The 20,912-nt window shown below is 38.8% G+C and overlaps 1 protein-coding gene across 1 annotated transcript in view; it reads left to right on the top strand.

Annotated features, from left to right (window-relative positions):
* The window catches only part of CUNH10orf67 (chromosome unknown C10orf67 homolog), a 232,764-nt gene that overhangs the window by 197,795 nt on the left and 14,057 nt on the right, over window positions 1-20,912 (top strand). The window lies entirely within an intron of this gene.

Genomic DNA, 20,912 nt, shown 5'->3' with positions numbered 1-20,912 from the left:
GTTCAAACCCACCAGCCACTCCTCGGAAGGAAGGTTGGGCAATCCTACTTTCGTAGTGATACTGCCTCGGAAACCCAAGGAGGGGTCGCTATGAGTCGGGTTTGACTCGACAGCACATAACAACAACAACGAGTCAGAATTGACTCAATGGCAGTGGATTTGGTTTTGATTTTTATTATTATAGACTCTGGATAGTTCAGTCATTCCACTTTATGCTGAGGACATAAGACAGAATGTCTGCACCCAAAGAGCCCTGTCTGGTGGAAGATAGAGACAGGTAGACAGACAATTATAATGCAATGTGCTTGAGTTAGAATAGGTACCAACTTCAGAGGAGATACCACTCACTCTGGCTGGAGAGCATCTTTCATTCTGCCCATTTGTGAGCATGGATGGAATGCTGGGAAATATCAGAGCCCAAGGTCCAACTATCCAATCATTTCAAAGGGAAAAAGGAGGTAAGAGAATATGTTCCTAGTACCAAGGCATTCAAATGTATGAAAACTAGAGGTCATCTGTAGATAAAACCTAATTCTATAATAGATTTTAAAAAAGAAAGAAAGAAACCTGTTTAACTTATTGTTTTCATTTAGGTGTTCTAAATATATAGTTAAATGATTTCCAGTGTAGATATACCAAATAAATTTCAAACAATAAGTAAACTAGCATGCTTCAAACTCTATTGACCATCTACTATTATGCTAAGTGCTCAAGGAACAAGTCAGGTTTTGGGAAAGAGTATAAGAAATTTTAAAAATGTGTTTTCTTGCTTACAACCCAAAATCATTTTCTTTGTTTTCAATTTTTGTCAACATTTTCCTTAAAGACATCTTTCTAAACTTAAGTTGCATAAGAGATCAAAGAACTGGGGGCAAGATAACATTAAATTAATTCTAGTTTTTAACTAATGTATGTAATAATCTGAACTTTGCTTATTTTGAGTATTTTAACAATTAATCCCCCTGAAATGTTCTAAAACTATACAGATAAGAATATATGTAGTCTATCTCTTCCGCTCTTGATGTTTCCCTCTTCTCACATGAAGTTTACATTTTCAAATGGTGTGATCCTTATCTTAGATATTTAATCATCTGGCCAAATAAAATATTGGAGGACCCATGAGAATGCTATGCTACTGAAAACCAGGCTTTTTAATTATTTTTATCTGGTAAAATTTTCTGCTCCAAATTTGAATTGTCTAGGCTTTATGGCCTATAATGAAATGTGCAGAGACCTGGAGTCTGAAAACCAAAAGGGAAGAACACGCTCAGCATTTCTCAAACTGAAAGAACTGAAGAAAAAATTTAAGCCTCGAGTTGCAATAGTGAGAGATTCTATGGGCAAAATATTGAATGATGCAGGAAACATCAAGAGAAGATGGCAGGAATACACAGAGTCACTGTACCAAAAAGAACTGATCGATCTTCATCCATTTCAGGAAGTGGCATATGATCTAGAACCAATGGTAATGAAGGAAGAAGTCAAAGCTGCAATGAAAGAACTGGCGAAGAACAAGGCTCCGGGAATTGATGGCATACCGATTGAGATATTTCAACAAACAGATGCCCCATTGGAGGCGCTCACTCAGTTATGCCAAGAGATTTGGAGGACAGCTACCTGGCCAACTGACTGGAAGAGATCCATATTTGTGCCCATTCCAAAGAAAGGTGATCCCACAGAATGTAGAAATTATAGAACAATATCACTAATATCACATGCAAGTAAGATATTACTGAAGATAATTCAGAAACGTTTGCAGCAGTATATTGACAGAGAACTTCCAGAGGTTCAAGCCGGATTCAGAAGAGGACGTGGAACAAGGGATATCATAGCTGTTGTCAGATGGATCTTGGCTCAAGGCAAAGAATACCAGAAAGAGGTTTACTTGTGTTTTATTGACTATGCAAAGGCATTTGATTGTGTGGATCATGACAAATTATGGATAACATTGAGAAGAATGGGAATCCCTGAGCACTTGATTGTACTCATGAGGAATCTGTACCTTGACCAGGAGGCTGTCGTTCGAACAGAACAAGGGGACACTACATGGTTTAAAATCAAGAAGGGAGTGCGTCAGGGTTGTATTCTTTCTCCACACTTATTCAATCTATATGCTGAGCAAATAATCCGAGAAGCTGGACTATATGAAGAAAAACGTGGTATCAGGATTGGAGGAAGAATCATTAACAACCTGAGATATGCAGACGATACAACTTTGCTTGCTGAAAGTGAGGATGACTTAAGGCACCTACTGATGAAGGTTGAAGAATACAGTCTGCAGTATGGATTACATCTCAACATAAAGAAAACAAAAATCCTCACAACTGGACCAATGAGCAGCATCACAATCAATGGAGAGAAGATTGAGGTTGTCAAGGAATTCACATTGCTTGGTTCTACAATCGATGCCAACGGAAGCAGCAGTCAGGACATTAGACGTCGTGTAGCATTGGGAAAGTCAACTGCGAAGGAACTGTTTCAAGTGCTGAGGAGCAAGGATATCTCCTTGAGGACTAAGGTGCGCCTGACACAAGCCATGATATTTCCAATCACCTTGTATGCATGTGAGAGCTGGACAATGAATAAGGAAGACCGAAGAAGAGTTGATGCTTTTGAGTTGTGGTGCTGGCGAAGAATGCTGAAAGTACCATGGACTGCTAAAAGAACTAACAGATCTGTCCTGGAGGAAGTGCAGCCAGAATGCTCCTTGGAAGCAAGAATGGCCAGACTTTGTCTCACCTATTTTGGTCATGTTGTAAGAAGGGACCATTCCCTGGAGAAGGATGTCATGCTTGGTAGGGTGGAGGGTCGACGAAAGAGGGGGAGGCCTTCAACGAGATGGATTGATACAGTGGCTGCGATGATGGGCTCGAGTATAGCAGGGATTGTGGGGCTGGTGCGGGATCGGGCAGTGTTTCGTTCTGCTGTGCATGGGGTCGCTATGAGTCGGAAACGACTCGACGGCACTTAACAACAACAACAACAGGCTTTATGGAGCATTCATTTTCTACTGCTACTATAAAAAATTACCACAAACTAGTGGCTTCAAGGGAGCTTTGGTGGTGTAGTGCCTAAGGCATTTGACTGCTAACCAGAAGGCTGGAGGTTCAAACCCACCAGCCACTCCTCAGAAGGTAGGTTGGGCAATCTACTTACATAATGACACTGCCTCAGAAACCCAAGGAGGGGTCGCTATGAGTTGGGTCTGACTCAACAGCACATAACAACAAAAACAGGTTATCACAATCTCAAGAGGAATAGGAAAAGTCCCCAGAGATTGCCATGGTCCAGGGCTCGATATTGAAATGGAGCGATGTACTGAAGCACAAAGATTTTCATGAATGCGAATAGAATAAATAAGGTGGATGAAACTCTGGCACTCGAGAGCAACAAAACATTAAAAATAAGAGAATCCAGTTCTTCCAATAAATTCTGCAAATTCCCTTATGTTCCCAAAGCAACAAAAAGCAAGTAAGACACGATATCTAGCCTTTAAATTCTAGCTCAGATGAGAAAGTAAACTGATCCCAGATAATCTGGAGGGGCTTGTATGATAATTCACCTACAGTGTTTCAAAGCAAGTAAAAGGTCTGTACAAGTTTGGTAAAGCTAAAAGAAACCGTGGCAATTACAGAAGCATATGACAGCCAAAGAAGAAAAAAACAAACACTCATTGCCCTAGAGTCAATTCCAACTCATAGAGATCCCCATTGGGTTTCCAAGGCTGTAAATCTTGCGGAAGCAGACTGCCTCATCTTTCTTCTGTGGAGTAGCTGGTGGATTTGAACCACTGACCTTTTAGTTGGCAGCCAAATGCCTTAAGCACTACACTACCAGAGAAAGAAGAGAAAGACAAAAAAATAAAAAATAAAATAAGGCAAGAAATAGGAAAGAAAGGAAGGACAGAGGGAAGGAAATATACAAAAGACACATGAAGAACCCACTCTGGAATAACACAATAAAAAGAATATTTTCTTTGAATTTTAAAAACGTAAGGTTTAATAGTAAATAAAATATAAATTCAGTAAAATACTAGATCACAGGTAAGATGATAAAACAATAGGATGAAATGAAAATAGATATTCCAGAAATAAGGACACAAATTGAGGGCAAACTCAAAACCATAATAAAAGTAAAAAACAATAAACATGTCAGATGCAACCAAAAATTAAATCACAAGCATAGAGAAAACCTAGAGTACCTCACAATAAATCCAAGGATAAAAAGACAAAGAAATACAATTAAAGATAGTATGTTAAATAGTAATGTTGAAAGTACCCTTTTTGTCGATCACAGAAGGTCAAATATTATATTAGTTCATTTTTGTAAAAAGTCAAGGAAAGGTTTATATATGGAAGGATACTTTCTTTGTTGGTTACTAGGGGTGAGAGGGGAGGGGAGGAAACACTGCAAAATTTTTTTTTAATTTAAAAAAATTTTTTTGAATGTACACACATACAGTGGAATACTATGCAACAATAAAGAATAAAAACGAATCAAAAAAGAAAGAAAGAAAGCGCCCTTCTCGTATTAATATGATGATTTTATACTCTTTTATTACTGGACCTACTTTTTCTCTCAACTGCCCATCTCTCAATCTTGTTAGTTAGTCTACATAAGTAAGGAGGGTAAGTAGGTTCCCTCTGATGGCCATTTTGAGAATATACTGAAGTGGCAGAGGAGCACAAACAGAGAGACCATCGAGAGGTCATTGCAGTAATCAAGGTTAAAGGTGAGGTGACTTGCACCAGTGTGGTAGTATGGAGAGGTGAGAAGTGATTGGATTCTGGTTATTTTTTAAGATTTGTGCAAACACTAGACGAGATGTGAAAGAAAAAGAGAGGAGTCACAGGTTTGTCTCGGTATTCTGGCCTGAGCAATGGAAGCTTGGAGTTTTATGTGAGATTCCTCCTCTCTCACACCCTTACGCAATAGGCAAAAGGAGTTCATATGTCTAGATTGATGTTTGTACATTTTGATGAAATTCTATGTGTGTCTCACATGCATGACCAACCCTGGTTACTTCCTACCCAGCAATTTCCTAGGTGTTGTGATCCCTACGTAGATCTCTAGTTTAAGGGGATAAAGAGAGTCAGGGAACTTGTGGATAAATTCTATTCAGGCTACCTCAAAACACCCAATGGGAAAGATGAACAAGGACCAATTTTCTGTGATTAGACCCTAGCAACCTATTTTATAAGAAAAAAATAAATTCACAAACACTCCCCCAGCATTACTTGAATTATTTTTATGCTGATATTTCTTTAGCATGTATAAAATATCAATCTAGGTTTGAATTCCTTATGCCTACTATTCATTCAACTGAAACCTATTTACAAATTAACTACAAGATGAATAAATTTCAAATTAATATCAGTAATTCAATGTGACAGATGGTGTTGAGTTGACACTCAGTGGCCACTCACATGAAGGTGATACTTCAGGATATGACACAGGCTTTACTTTGGGTGTCTCTGTCCTGGAAAGTGCCCTGGGATTCCATTGGCTTCTTCTACCATTTTGATGGAGACTTGAAAGTAGAAAAAGAGAGCCACATGAATATCCATTGTTGTTGTTGTTATGTGCCGTCAAGTCAGACCCGACTCATAGCGACCCCTCCTTGGGTTTCCAAGGCAGTATCACTACGGAAGTAGATTGCCCCATCTTCCTTCCAAGGAGTGGCTGGTGGGCATATCTAGGAGATGGAATTTTCTAGACAAGGAAAGGACCATTGTGAAGGCTCTAAGGTAGAAATATGCCTGGCATATTTCAGAAACAGCAAGGCATGTAGTGTAGCTGGAACAGAGTAAGCAAGGAGAGGGAACAGTAATACTGTAAGTGTGGTCATAGGGATAATAAGACTGATTTTTTTAAAAAACTGTAAGTAAAATGAGGATTCTTTTCATAGTTTTGAGCAGAGTAGTAGTACACTCTCACTTAACATTTTAAAGGAACAACACTGGCAGCTATGGCCAGGATGGGGCAAAGAAGCAAGTTAGGAAGCTATAGCAGTGACGCAGGTGAGAGATGATGGTGACTTGGACTATCTTAGGACAGTAAAGGGGCAAAATGGCACAGATGCATTACTGGAGGATGATGCAGAACTTAGAAGCAATAGATTTTGGGTATACATCACAAGATAGATGGAGCCTAAAGAAAAGTGAAAGAAGAAGGAAACTTTTTTTTTTCCCAAAATTGTGATTAGGATGGAAGTTTACAGAGCAAATTGGTTTTCCATTCAGCAATTCATACACATTATGTTTTGTGACATTCATTGCAACCCCCACAATGTAAGAGCACTCTTCTCGCTTCCTCCCTGTGTTTACTATTTCCGTTTGTCCTTCTTTCCTATCCCTTCCTGCCTTCTGAGCCTTACCCCTGGGCATACACTGCCCTTTTGATCTCATATGGTTGATTGTTCTAATGAGTGCATGCCTCCATGGTATTATTGTTTACGTTATATGCCTATGTTTTGGCTGGAAGTTCAGTCAATAGAGTAAGTATTTCAAGTCTTGAAGGGTGTCTAAGGGTAATAGTCTTGGGGGGTTCCACCAGTCTTTATCAGACCAATAAGCCTGGGCTTTTTTATGATTTTGAGTTTTGTTCCATACTTTTTTCCCACTCAGTCCAGGACTTCCTATACAATCCCTTTCAGAGCAGTCAACAGTGGTAGCTGGGCACTCTCTAGTTGTTCCAGTCTCAAGGTCATGGAGGATGGGCTTCACGTGGTCCATTAGTCATTTAGACTAATTGTTTCTTTGTGTCTGATTTTCTTCATTTCTCTCTGTTCTGGGCAAGGAGAGACCAATAGTTACATCTTAGATGGCCACTCACAAGCTTTTAAGACCCCAGTCACTACTCACCAAAGTGGGATATAGAACATTGTCTTTGTGAACTATGTTATCCAATTTACCTTAGTGTCCCCCAAGACTGTGGTCCTCAGCCCCCATGTCCAGTGACTCATTCATTCCCTTAAGGTGTTTGGTTCTGGTTAAGAAGTTTTCATAATTTTGCCCTCTGTATGCTTTACTATATTCATGGATATATACACATACAAATACATGTGTAGAAGTACCCTCTGTCAAACCTGTATATGTTCATAGATGTTGTCCCATTTGCCTTCCCAACCCTGTTCAACTTGAGTGTCTGTGTATCCACTCCAAGATTTTTGTTTTCTGTTATTGCAGGATTAGGTATGTAATAGTAGTTACCTTTGTTGCCTTTAACTCTTGTGCTTCTCCCAGTGTCTTCCTCTGCCTTGATCCTATTGTGCTGACTTCCCCCTTATTGTATACTGCCTTTTCCTTCATCCAAGTTAGTTAAGAGTCTACCCTCTAGTTAGTGATTTAGCTTCCCTTCCCCTCCCACCCTTGGTAACCTTTTCTTGACTTTTCATAGTAGTGGACTCAAAGAATGTTTGTCCTTTTCTTTTTTTTTAATTGTGATTTAGGTGAAAGTTAACAGAGCAAATTCACTTTCCATACAGTAGCTCACATGCACTTTGTCTCAATCTCCCACATTGCAACAGCTCCCCTCCCACTTCCTCCCCCATAGTTGCCTCTTCCCTGTGTCCTTCTCTCTCATGCACTCCTGCCCCCTGAGCTGTCTTCCTGTACATACACAGCCCTTCTATTCTCCCATGATTTATCTCACTAAGGAGCTCTATCAGACCAGCAAACCTGGTCCCTTTTTTTTTTTTTTTTGAGTTTTGTTCCACATTGTTCTCCCCACTCTATCCAGGATCTCCTACATAAATCCCCTTCTAAGTGGTTGACAGTGGTAGCCAGGCACCATCTAGTTTTTCTGGTCTCATAATCATATAGGCTGAGGATCACATGGTGTACTAGTCACTTGGACTTATTCTTTCCATGAATCTTTGGTTTTCTTCGTTCTTCTTTGCTCTAGATGAGGAGATACCCATCGTTGCATCTAGATGGCTGCTTGCAAGCTTTTAAGATCCCAGTCACTACTCACCAAAGTGGGATGTGTAACAATGTTTTTGTATAGTACATTATGCCAATTGAGCTTGATGTCCCCTGTTACTATGGTCCTGAGCCCACAGGTCTAACTACTCACTCCTTCTGGGTAGCTGGCTGTGGCCAAGAAGTGACTGCAACAACCTTGTCCCTTGTCAGCTCTACTATATACTTGGACATTCTTACAGAACATACAAATATACTTGTAGAATCATTGTCTGCAAACCCTATACATGATCTTGGGTACATTCCCCCCTGCATAGACACACCTGCATTTAGCCTATCCACCCTTCTATCCACCCATATATCCATGTTTGCCTTCACTGACAATGCAGTACTATATGTGCAAAACGGTTCATCTTTGTTGTCAGTATCTCCCATGACCTATGTTTTCCTCTTCCTCAATGCCACTGTGTGCCACCCAAATCAATACTTGTCCCTACCTATCTAAGAGAGTTCCCTACCCTACCCTCCCACCCCTGATAACCAACAAAGAAAATTTCCTTCCATATATAAACCTTTCCTTGACTTTTTATAATACAATGATTGTCCTTTTGTGATTGACTAATTTCATTCAGCATAATGTCCTATCATTATTCTTTAATGTTGCTTAATCTTCCATTTTGTGTATGTACCATAGTTTATTAATCCATTCATCTGTAGATGGGCATTTAAATTGTTTCCTTTTTTTTTTCATTTTGCTATTGTAAATAATGTTGCAGTGAACATCAGTGTGCATACATCTGTTCATGATACAGCTCTTATTTCTCTAGGATATGTCCAGTAGTGAGATTGCTGGATCATATGGTGTTTCTATTTCCAAGTTTTTAAGTAAGCACCATACTGTTTTCCACAGTGGTAGCACAATTTTACAGCTCCACCAGCAGTATATGAGGATTCCAGTCTTTCCACCCTCACCAGTATTTGTTGTTTTCTATTTTATTGAATTTTTCTTTTGATGCTGGAGTGAAATGAAATCTCATTGTTGTTTTGATATGCATTTCTCTAATGGCTAATGATCACAAGCATTTCATATGTTTGTTTGTTAGCTGCCTGAATGCCTTCTTTTGCACAGTGTCTGTTCATGTCCTCTGCCCATTTCTAATTGGATTGTTAGTCTTTTTGTTGTTGAGGTATTGAAGTTTTCTGTAAATTTTAGAGATTAGTACTTTGTCTAATATGTCTTAGCCCAATTTTTTTTCCCAGTCTTTAGATTATCTTTTTACTCTTTTGTCAAAGTCTTTTGACATGCAAAAATGTTTGATTTTTAATAGGTCCTAGTAATCTAGTTAAGAGCTCTGGTGTTGTAGTGCCTAAGGTATTTCACTGCTAACCAGAAGGTTGGCAGTTCGAACCCACCAGCCACTCCACAGAAGGAAGACTGGGCAATCTACTTCTGTAAAGATTTACCACCTTGGAAACCCAATGGGGGTAGCTATGAGTCAGAATCGACTCGATGGCAGTGAGTTTGAGTTTGGTTTTTTTTTTTAAGTCATCTAGTCTGTCTTTTGCTGTTCGTGCAGTTTTAGTTAGGTTTGATAGTATATTTATGCCTTCTATTAGGGCCCCTAAGTTTGCCCCTATTTTTCCTTTGATGATCTTAATAGTTCTAGGTTTTACATTTAGGTCTTTGATCAATCTTGAGTTAGTTTTTGCATATGGTGAGAGATAAAGATCCTTTTTCATATTTCTGAAATTGGATATCCAGTTTTGCCAGCATCATTTCTTAAAGAGACTATCTCTTCCCCCTCAGAAATTAGCTGTCCATAGTGAATGGATTTACTTCTGGGTTCTCAATTTTGTTCTATTGGTCTATTGTACAAATACCAGACTGTTTTGACTATTGTGGCTGTATAGTAGGTTCTGAGATCAAAGAGTATGAAATCTGCTACTTTGTTCTTCTTCTTCAGTAGTGCTTAACTTATCCAGGGTCTCTTTCCTTTCCATATAAAGCTGGTCATCAGCTTTTTCATCTCTTTATTGAATGATGATGGGGTCTGAATCAGGATTGCTTTATCTCTGTATACTGCTTTGGTTAGTATTGACATTTTCACAATGTTAAATCTTCCTATCCATGAGCATGGTGTCTTCTTCCATTTATGTAGGTCTCTTTTGGTTTATTGGTTTTTTGGTAGTAGTGTTTTGTAGTTTCCTATGTATAGAGGGTTTTTGTTTTGTTTTGTTTTTTGTTTGTTTGTTTTTGTTTTTTGGTCCCTCTTAGATTTATTCCTGAGTACTTCATCTTTTAGGTGCTATTGTAAATGATACTGTTTTCCTGATTTCCTTTTCAGAGTTCTCTTTGTTAATGTAGAGGAATCTGACTGATTTTTGTATGTTGATCTTGTACCTGCCATTTTGCTGAATCTTTCTATTAGTTCCAGTAGTTTTCTTGTTAAGCCTCTTGGATGTACAGGATCTGCAAATAGAGATAGTTTTACTTCTTCTTTGCCAGTGTGTATGCACTTTATTTCCCTTTCTTGTTTTATTACTCTGGCTAGGATCTCCAATATAATATTGAATAAGAGGGATGATAAAGGGCATCCTTGCCTGGTTCCCATTCACAAGGGGAATGTTTTCAGTATGTGTCTGTTGAGAATAATTTTGGTTGTTTGTTTTGTGTGTTGCCCTTAATTATGCTAAGGAATTTTCATTCTTTTCCTATTTTATTGAGCACTTTTATCAAGAATGGATGTTAGGTTTTGTCAAATGACTTCTCTACATCAATTGATATAATCATGTGGGTTTTTTCCTTTGTTTTATTTATGTCATGAATATGTTGATTGTTTTTCTAATGTTGAGCCATCCTGGTATGGTGTGATTCCCACTTGGTTACAGTGTATTATTTTTTGATGTGTTGTTGGATTCTGTTGGCTTATTTTGTTGAAAATTTTTCTATCAATGTTCATGAAGGATATTGGTCTATAATTATCTTTTTTTTTTTTTAAACTGACACCTTTTTTTTTTAACTGACATTTTGTTTTTCTACATAGACCTGGAGTCACCATGAGTCAGAGGCAACTTTACAGCAAGTAGTCAATTTCTTTAAATGTAAACTGTTGTGACAGTTTACAGAAGATGTTGTGACTCCTCAGTCTCTCAGTCTAACATTCTCTATTATTTTTATTGTTGTTGCCTTCCCCTTCAGCCAGGTTAATATGTGTCTACCCTCAAGTTAGTGGTTTACCTTCCCTTCCTCTCCCACTGCTGGTAACATCAAAGAATATTTCTTTTTACGTGAAACCCTTTTCTTGACTTTTCACAAAACTGGTCTCATACAGTATTTGTCCTTTTGTGATTGACTAATTTCTCACAGCATAATATCCTCTAGGCTCATTCACATTATGAGATGTTTTGCAGATTCACCATTTTTCTTTAACATTGCATAGTATTCCAATGTGTATTGGTATGTATAACTGTTCATCTGTATATGGGCATTTAGGTTGTTTCCATCTTTTTGCTCTTGTGAATAGTGCTATACTGGACATGGGTGCTCATAGATCTGTCCATGTCATGGCTCTTAATTCTCTAAGATAGATACCTAATAATGGGGTTGCCAGATCAAATAGTATTTCTATTTCCAGCATTTTAAGGATGTGCCATACTGTTTTCCATAGCGTTTGCACCATTTTACAGTCCCACCAGCAGTATATAAAAGTTCCAGTTTGTCCACATGCTTGCCATCATGTGTTGTATTCTGCCTTTTTTGAACTTTGCTGTTAATACTGGGGTGAGATGATACCTCATTGTTGTTTCAATTTGCATCTCTCTAATTGCCTAAGGCACTTGACTGCTAACCAGAAAGCTGGCAGTTCAAACCCACCAGCCACTCCTCGGAAGGAAGGTTGGGAAATCTATTTCCATAGTGATACCGTCTCAGAAACCCAAGGTTGGGTCACTATGAGTTGGGTCCGACTCCATGGCATGTAACAACAACAACAAAATTGCTAATGATCATGAGCATTTCTTCATATGTTTGTTTGCCACTGGAATGTCTTCTTTGGTGAAATGCCTGTTCTTGTCCTTTCCCCATTTTTAATTGGATTATTTGCCATTTTGTTGTTAAGTTGTTGAAATTTTCTATAAATTTTAGAGATAAGTGCCTTGTCCAATATATCATTGCCAAATTTTTTTTCCCAGTCTGTAGGTTCTTTTTTTACTCTTTTGGTGAAATCTTTTGATGTGCATAAGTGTCTAATTTTTAGGAGCTCCCAGACAGCTATTTTGTCTTCTAGTGTTTGTGCTTTTTAAATTATGTTTAATGTTGTATTTATACCATATATTAGGGACCCTAACTTTGTCCCTGTATTTTCTTTGATGTTTTTTATAGTTTTAAGTTTTACATTCAGGTCTTGATCCAACTTGAGTTTGTTTTTGTTCTGTTTATTTTTCTACAAACAGATACCCAGTTTTGCAGCACCATTTATTAGAGAGAAAATCTCTTCCCTATTTAATGACTTTTGGCCCTTTGTCAAAGATGACTGTCAATAAGTGATAGATTTACCTCTGGCTTCTCAGTTCTGATCCATTGGTCTATGTATCTGTCACTGTATCAATACCAGGCTGTTTTAACAACTATGACTGTATAGTAGGTTTTGAGATTGGGGAATGTGAAGCCTCTAAATTTGCTGTCCTTCTTTACTCACTGGCATCAAGTCAGATCTGAATCATAGCACCCCTCCTTGGATTTCCGAGGCAGTATCACTATGGAAGTAGATTCCCCAATCTTCCTTCCAAGAAGTGGCTGGTGGGTTTGAACCGCCAGCCTTCTGGTTAGCAGTCAAATGCCATAGGCACTCCACCACCAGGACTCCCTTGTCCTTCTTTAGTAGCACTTTACTTATCCAGGATTTCTTTCCTTTCCATATAAAATTAGTCTTTAGTTTTTCCATCTCTTTAAAGAGTGTTGATGGAATCTGGATTAAGATTGTATTATATCTGTAAATTGCTTTGGGTAGTGTTGACATTTTCACAGTTAAGTCATCCTATCCATGAATATGGTATCTTCCATTCATGTAGGTCTCTTTTGGTTTCTTGTATTGTTATGTAGTTTTCTTTGTACAAGGTGGCTATTGTAAATTATATCGTTTCCCTGATTTCCTTTGCAGAATTCTCTTCATTAGTGTAAAGGAATCTGACTGCTTTTTATGTTGATCTTGTACCCTGCCAATTTCTGAAACTTTCTATTAACTCTAGGGATTTTCTTGGGGGAATCTTTGGGCTTTTCTATGTATTTTTGTTGTTTTTGTTGTTGTTGTTATGTGCCATCGAGTTGGACCTGACTCATAGCGACCCCTCCTGGGGTTTCTAAGGTGGTATCACTATGGAAGTAGATTGCCCAAGCTTCCTTCTGAGGAGTGGCTGGTGGGCTTAAACCACCAGCCTTCTGGTTAGCAGTCAAGTGCCTTAGGCACTACACTACCAGAGCTCCTTTCTATGTATAGGATCATATTATCTACAAATAGAAATCGTTTTACTTCTTCTATGTCAATTTGGATACCTTTTATTTCCCTCTCTTGCCTTATTGCTCTGGCTAGGACTTCTCATACAATATTGAGTAGGAGTGGTGATAAAGGGCATCCTTGTCTGGCATCCATTCATAAGGGGAATAGTCTCTCTCCACTGAGAATAATGTTGGCCATTGGTTTTATATATGTGCGCTTAATTATGTTGAGGATTTTCCCTTTTATTCCTAGTTTTTCAGTGTTTTTAGCAATGATGGGTGTTGAACAATTATGTTTTTTAGTAATGTCTTTGCCTGGTTTTGGTATCAGGGTTATGCTTGCTTCGAAGAATGAGTTTGGTAGTATGCCATCCTCTTCTATGTTCTAGAATAGTTTGAATAGAATTGGTGTCAGCTCTTCTCTGAATTTTGATTGAATTCACAAATGATACCATCTGGGCCAGAATTTTCTTTTTTTCCTTGGGATTTTTTTTTTTATGACCTGTTCTAATTCTTCTTTTGTGATGAGTCTGTTCTAATTTTCTACCTCAGATTGTGTTAGTTTAGGTTGGTAATATGTTGCTAGAAACTTACCCTTTCTTCTAGGTTTTCAAATTTGTTGGAGTGCAGTTCTTCATATTGTTGTTGTTAGGTGCTGTCAAGTAAGCTCTGACTCATAGCAACCCTATGTACAACAGAATGAAACACCACCTGGTCTGCACCATCCTCACAATCCTTGCTATAGCTGAGCCCATCGTTGCAACCTCAGTGTCAATCCATCTTGTTAAGGGCCTTCCCCATTATTGCTGACCCTCCACTTTACCAAGCATAATATCCTTCTTCAGGGAATGGTCCCTTCTGACAACATGACCAAGTAGGTGACATGAAATCTGGCCATTCTTGCTTCCAAGGAGCATTCCAGCTACACTGTTCCAGGACAGATTTGTTCATTTTTCTGGCAGTCTGTGGTACTTTCAGTATTCTTCATCCACTACAACTCAAAAATATCAACTCTTCTTCAGTCTTCCTTATTCATTACATATGAGGCAATTGAAAATGACATGGCTTGGGTTGGGCGTACCTTAGTCTGTAAAGAGACATCTTTGCTCTTCAGCACTTTAAAGAGGACTTTTGCAACAGTTTTCCCAGTGCAGTATGACATCTGATTTTTCAACTGCTCCTTCTAGTTTTTTATAGTATTCTATTATTATCCTTTTTTATTTCAGTAGGTTTTGTTGTGACATTACCTATTTCAATCCCCGTAAGGTAAGAGCTGCCTTCTCACTTCCTCCCTCTGGTTACCCTTTCCCTGTGTCCTTCTTTCCTATGCATTCCTGCCCTCTGAGCTATCTCCTTGTGTAAATACTGCCCTACTGCTCTCCCATGACTGATTGTTCTAAGGAGTGTACCTACCTGGTAGAAATGTTCACCTTACATACCTATCTATTGTTTGGCTGAAAGCCCCAGGAGTGAGTCCAATTCCATGCCCAAAAGGTGACTAGGGCCCATAGTCTTAAGAGTTTCACCAGTCTCTATCAGACAAGTAAACCTGGCCTTTTTTATGGTTTTAAGTTTGTTCCACATTTTTCTCCCTCTCTATCCAGAATCTTCTTCTTTTTTTTTTTTTTTTTAATTGTGATTGGGTTAAAGTTTACAAAGCAAATACATTTTGCATACAGCAGCTCACATATACCTTGTCTCATGACATTGCTTACAGTTTACCCCAATGCAACAGCTCCCCTCTCACCTCCTCCCAACTGTTACCTCTTCCCTGTGTCCATCTCTCCATGCACTCCTGCCCCCTGAGCTGTCTCCCTGTGCATAAACAGCCCTTCTTTCTCCCATGATTGTTCTCTCCAAGGAGTATATCTACCTCAGGTAAATGTTCAACTCATATGCCTGGCTTTTGTTTGGCTGGAAGCCACAGGTGTGGGTTCAGTTCCAGAACTGAAAGGCAGCTGGGAACCATAGTCTCAGTGGTTCCACCAGGCTCTATCAGACCAGCAAACAACCTGGTCCCCTCCCTTTTTTTTTTTCCAAATGATTTTGAGTTTTGTTCCATATTGTTCTCCCTCTCTTTCTAGGATCTCCTACATAGATCCCCCTCCAAGTGGTTGACAGTGGTAGCCAGGCACCATCAAGTTCTTCTGCTCTCATAGTCATATAGGCCACAGGTCTCATGGTGTACCAGTTGCTAGGACTAACTGTTTCCATGAATCTTTGGTTTTCTTCATTCTTCTTTGCCCGGGACAAGGAGAGACCCATTATTGCATCTAGACGGCTGCTTGCAAGCTTTTAAGATCCCAGTCACTACTTGCCAAAGTAGGAGGTGGAACAGTGGTTTGCATAGTATGTTATGCCAGTTGAGCTTGATGTCCCCTGTGACTATAGTCCCAAGCCCACAGGTTCAACTCCTCACTCCGTTTGGGTAGCTGGCTGTGACCAAGAAGTGGCTACAACCTTAACCCTTGTCAGCTCTACTATACACCTGGGAATTCTTACAGAACATACAAATACACTTGTAGAACCATTGTCTGCCAACCCTATACATGGTCTTGGGTACATTCCCCACTGCATAGACATACCTAATAGTTCAGCCTGTACATCTATCCACCTGTATACCCATGTTTGCCTTCACTGACAACACAGTACTTTATGTGCAAAAGGGTTCATCTTTGTTGTCCGCACCTCCCATGTACCTCTCTATGTTTCAGGATCTCCTATTTTGATCCCTTTCTGAGTTGTTGACAGTGGTAACTGGACACCATCTAGTTATTCTGGTCTCAGGTTCACGTAGGCTGAGGTTCACATGGTCCACTAGTCCCTTGGACTAATTGTTTCCATATGTCTTTGGTTTTCTTCATTCTTGTTTGCTCCAGTCAAAGAGAAACCAATTGTTGCATCTTAAATGGCCACTTGCAAGCTTTTAAGACCACAGTCACTACCCACCAAAGTAGGATGTAGAATAATGTTTCCATGTAGTATGTTATGCCAACTAAGTTTGATATCCCCCGTGACCATCATCCCCAATCCATGGACCCAGTGACTCACTTCTTCAGGGTATTTGGCTGTGGCTAAAAAGTTATCATAACTTTGCCCCTATTTCACTTCTTATGTGTGTTAGTTGCATCTTCTCTTTCTTTTCTTTTGTTAAATTTGCAAGTGGTTTGTCAATTTTACTAATCCTTTCAAAGAACCAACTTCTAGTCTTGTTGATCTATTGCTTTTCTGTTTTGTGTTTCACTTATTTATGCTCAAATCTTTATTATTTCCTTTCTTCTGGTGACTCTAGACTTTTTTGCTGTTCTTTTACTAATTGTTGGAGATGTTGGGTTAAAGTGTTGATTTGGGTTCTTTCTTCTTTTTTGATGTGTTCAGTTATTGCTGTAAACTGATCTCTGAGCACTGCTTTTGCTGTGTCCCAAAAATTTGGGTATGTTGTGCTTTTATTCTCATTTGAGTCAAGAAGTATTTTATTTCATTTTTCATGTCTTCTATTATGCAGTAATTTTTAAGAAGGGCATTACTCAATTTCTGTGTATTTGATTTCTTTTTCCCTTGATCCTTCTGTTGTTGATTTCTAATTTTATAGCATTGTGATATGAGAAGATGCTTTGTAATATTTCAGTGTTTAAATTTTTTGAGGCTCACTTTGAGGCCTAACATATGGTCTATTCAATAGAAAGTTCCATATGCAATGGAAAATAACATATACTGTGCTTTTGTTGGCATTTGTTTGTTTTATGTTTTTCAATCCTTTGATTTTTAGCTTATTTTTTGTCTGTGTCTAAGGTGTGTCTCATGTAGACAGCATATTGATAGGTCATATTTTCTTATTCATTCTGCTGCTCTCTCTTTTTGACTGGTGTATTTAATCCATTTATATTCAGTGTAATTATCAATAGGTAGGATTTACTGCTATCATTTTGCTGTATTTTTGGATCTGTGGGACTTCTCATTTCATTGATATAATTTTCTGTGCTGAGTTCATTTTCTTTATGGATTTTCTTATCATTTTCTTCATTGTGCTTGTTTTGGTGTTTACTAAGAGTTTATGGTTTTCTTCCTTTTCATTTTGATAAGAAGGTTTATTAATTTTCTTTGAGGTTGTGCTATAATTTATTAGTATCTTCTCAAGTTTAGAACTATTCATTCTAACTCAGAAGACATTATGCTGAGTGAAATAAGTCAATCACAGAAGGACAAATATTGTATTAGTCCATTATTGTAAAAAGTCGAAGAATGGTATACAGAAGGAAATTTTCTTTGTCAGTTGTCATGGCTGTGAGGGGAGGGGAGGGAACTCTTCTAGATAGGCAGAGACAAATATTGATTTTGGTGAAGGGAAGGGCAATGTACCAGATGTGAGTGATGAGCACAGTGGCATTGGGGAAGAGGAAGACATAGAGGTACATAGGAGGTACAGACAACAAAGATGAACCCTTTTGTACATCCAGTACTGTGTTGTCAGTGATGGAAAACATTGCTATATGGGTGGATAGATGGGTTGACAGGCTGAACTATTAGGTATGTCTATACAGGGGGGAATGTGCCCATGACCATGTATAGGGTTGGCAGACAATGTTTCTAGTGTATTTGTATGTTCTGTAAGAATTCCGCGGTATGTAGTAGAGCTGACAAGGGACAAGGATGTAGTCACTTCTTGGCCACAGCCAGCTACCCAGAGGGAATGAGTAGTTGGACCCATGGACTTAGGACCATGGTTGCAGGAGACATCAAGCTCAATTGGCATAACATGCTACACTGGCATCAGGATTGGAGGAAGAATCATTAACAACCTGCAGTATGCTGACAATACAACTTTGCTTGCTGAAAGTGAGGATGACTTGAAGCACTTACTGATGAAGATTGAAGAATACAGTCTGTAATATGGATTATACTTCAGTATAAAGAAAACAAAAATCCTCACAACTGGACCAATACAAAGCATCACAATGAATGGTGAAAAGATTGAAGTTGTAAAGGACTTCTTATTACTTGGTTCTACAATCAACACCACTGGAAGCAGCAGTCAAGATATCAGACAACATATAGCACTGGGTGAATCAGCTGCAAAAAGCCTCTCTCAAATGCTGAAGAGCAAAGATGTCTCCTTGAGGACTAAGGTATGCCTGATACAAGCCATGGTATTTTCAATCATCTCATATGCATGTGAGATCTGGACAATTAATAAGGAAGACCAAAGAAGAGTCAATGCTTTTGAGTTGTGGAGTTGGCAAAGAATGCTGAAAGTACCAGGGACTGCTACAAGACCTAACAAATCTGTCCTGGAAGAAGCGCAGCCGGAATGCTCCTTAGAAGAGAGAATAGCCAAACTTTTTCTCATCTCTTTTGGTCATGTTGTCAGAAGGGACCCTTCCCTGGAGAAAGATATCATTCTTGGTAATGTGGCGGGTTGACAAAAAAGGGGAAGACCCTCAACAAGAAGAATTGACACAGTGACTACAACTACGGGCTCAGGTATAGCAAGGATCATGGAGCTGGCACAGGACTGGGCAGTGTTTCGTTCTGCTGTACGTAGGGTCACTATGAGTCAGAGACAACTCAATGACACCTAACAACAACTACTACCACAAAAACATTGTTCCACATCCTACTTTGGTGAGTAGCAACTGGGATCTTAAAACTTTGCAAGCAACCATCTAGATACAATGATGAATCTCTCCTTGTCCAGAGCAAAGATGAATGAAGAAAACCCAAGACATGTGGAAACAGTTAGTCCAAGGGATTGGTTCACCATGCCATTCTCAGCCTATATGACTATGAGATGGTGCCTGGCTACCACTGTCAACCACTGAGAGGGGGATCTATATAGGATATCCTGGATAGAGTGGGAGAACAATGTGGAACAAAACTCAAAATTATGTGGAAAAAAAAGGGGGGGGGGGGGGTACCAGGTTTGCTGGTCTGATAGAGCCTGATGGAACCTCTGAGACTTTGGCCCCTAGCTGCCTTTCAGGTCTGGAATTGAACCCAATCCTATGGCTTCCAACCAAACAAAAGACAGGTATATGAGCTGAATATTTACATTAGGTTGGTACACTCCTTGGAGAGATCAATCATGGGAGAGTAGAAGGTCTGTGCATGCATAGGAAGACAGCTTGGGGGGCAGTAGTGCATGGGAGGGAAGGACACAGGGAAGAGGAGGCTATGGGGAAAAAGTGGGAGGAGAGCTGTTGCATTGTGGGAGATTGCAGTCTATTTTGTGAGACAAAGTGTATGTGAACTGTTGTATGGAAGATGAATTTGTTCTGTAAACTTTCACCCAAATTACAATAAAACATTAAAAAAAAAAAAACTGTTCCTTCTATCTTAATATTGTTTTCACTTTCTCTCCATTTGTTACCTCTCTAACTACATCATTTATTCTCTTTTTGTCTTTATAGTTATCATTGTTTACTGATTGATATCTTTGCTTTCCTATATTCAGTCTTGTGGGTTTATTTTATTTTTGATATTTCTATATCTGGATTGATTTCCAGGTGATGTTCTCATGTGTTTAAATCTCCAGTTACTGTCTGCCATTGTTGATTCTCATTCTGAAAGACTGATTGATTTCTTGTAAGGTTGGTCTTGTTTTTACAAACTCCCTTAATTTCTGTTTATCTGAGAATGTCCTAATTTCCTAATTTCACCATCATATTTGAGGGACAATTTTGCTGGATATATAATTCTTCATTGACAATTCTTTTTCTTTCAGGATTTTATATGTCATCCCGTTGCCTTCTTGCCTGCATTGTTTCTGCTGAGAAATCAGAGCTTAGTCTTATTGATTCTCCTTTGTAGATGACTTTTCATTTTTCCTGAGCTGCTTTCAGGATTTTCTTGTCTTTGGTTTTGAAATTTTGATTATAATAATTGTTGGTGATTTTCTTTTGGAATCCATCCTATTTGGAGTTCACTGAGGTTCTGTTCATCTTTCATGATATTAGGGAAGTTTTCTTCCAAGAAATCTGTGACTAATTTCTGAGTACTTTTTTTTTTTTTTCCTTTTCTTCTGGGATTCTAATATACATAAGTTATTCCTTTTGATTGTGTCCTTTGTAATTATCAGGCTTTATTTATTTCTTTTCATTTTTTTCTGATTGTTTTTCTAACAGATTAGTATTGAGATTTGTCTTCAAGCTCACTAATTCTGTGTCCCATTGATTCCATTCTATTCTTGTGACCTTCCAGTGTGTTATCTATTTCTGAAATTATAATATTAATCTTCTGGATTTCTATTTGCTACTTTTGTATGGTTTCTGACTTCCCATTTCTTTTGTCAATTTGTGTTGTCTTGTTTTGTTTTTAATTCATCTAGAGTTTTGTCAGCCCCAGGGTTACAGGTGAGGAGAGTCAACTCAGGGACACCCAAAGTAGCAAGTGGGAAGAGCAGGAGAAAGGGGATTAAAAGCCAGGAAGCCAGAGAGAAGAGCAGTCAGCCAAAGGGATTAGGTGAGGAGAGGAAACTCAGGCCCGCCCAAAGCAGCAGG

This window comes from Orycteropus afer, unplaced genomic scaffold, assembly GCF_000298275.1.
Source record: "Orycteropus afer afer isolate SDZICR_OR568_19922 unplaced genomic scaffold, OryAfe1.0 scaffold00035, whole genome shotgun sequence".
Taxonomy (NCBI): Eukaryota; Metazoa; Chordata; class Mammalia; order Tubulidentata; family Orycteropodidae; genus Orycteropus; species Orycteropus afer.
Note: the sequence above shows the minus strand (reverse complement) of the source record. Positions and strands in the feature narration are given on the sequence as shown.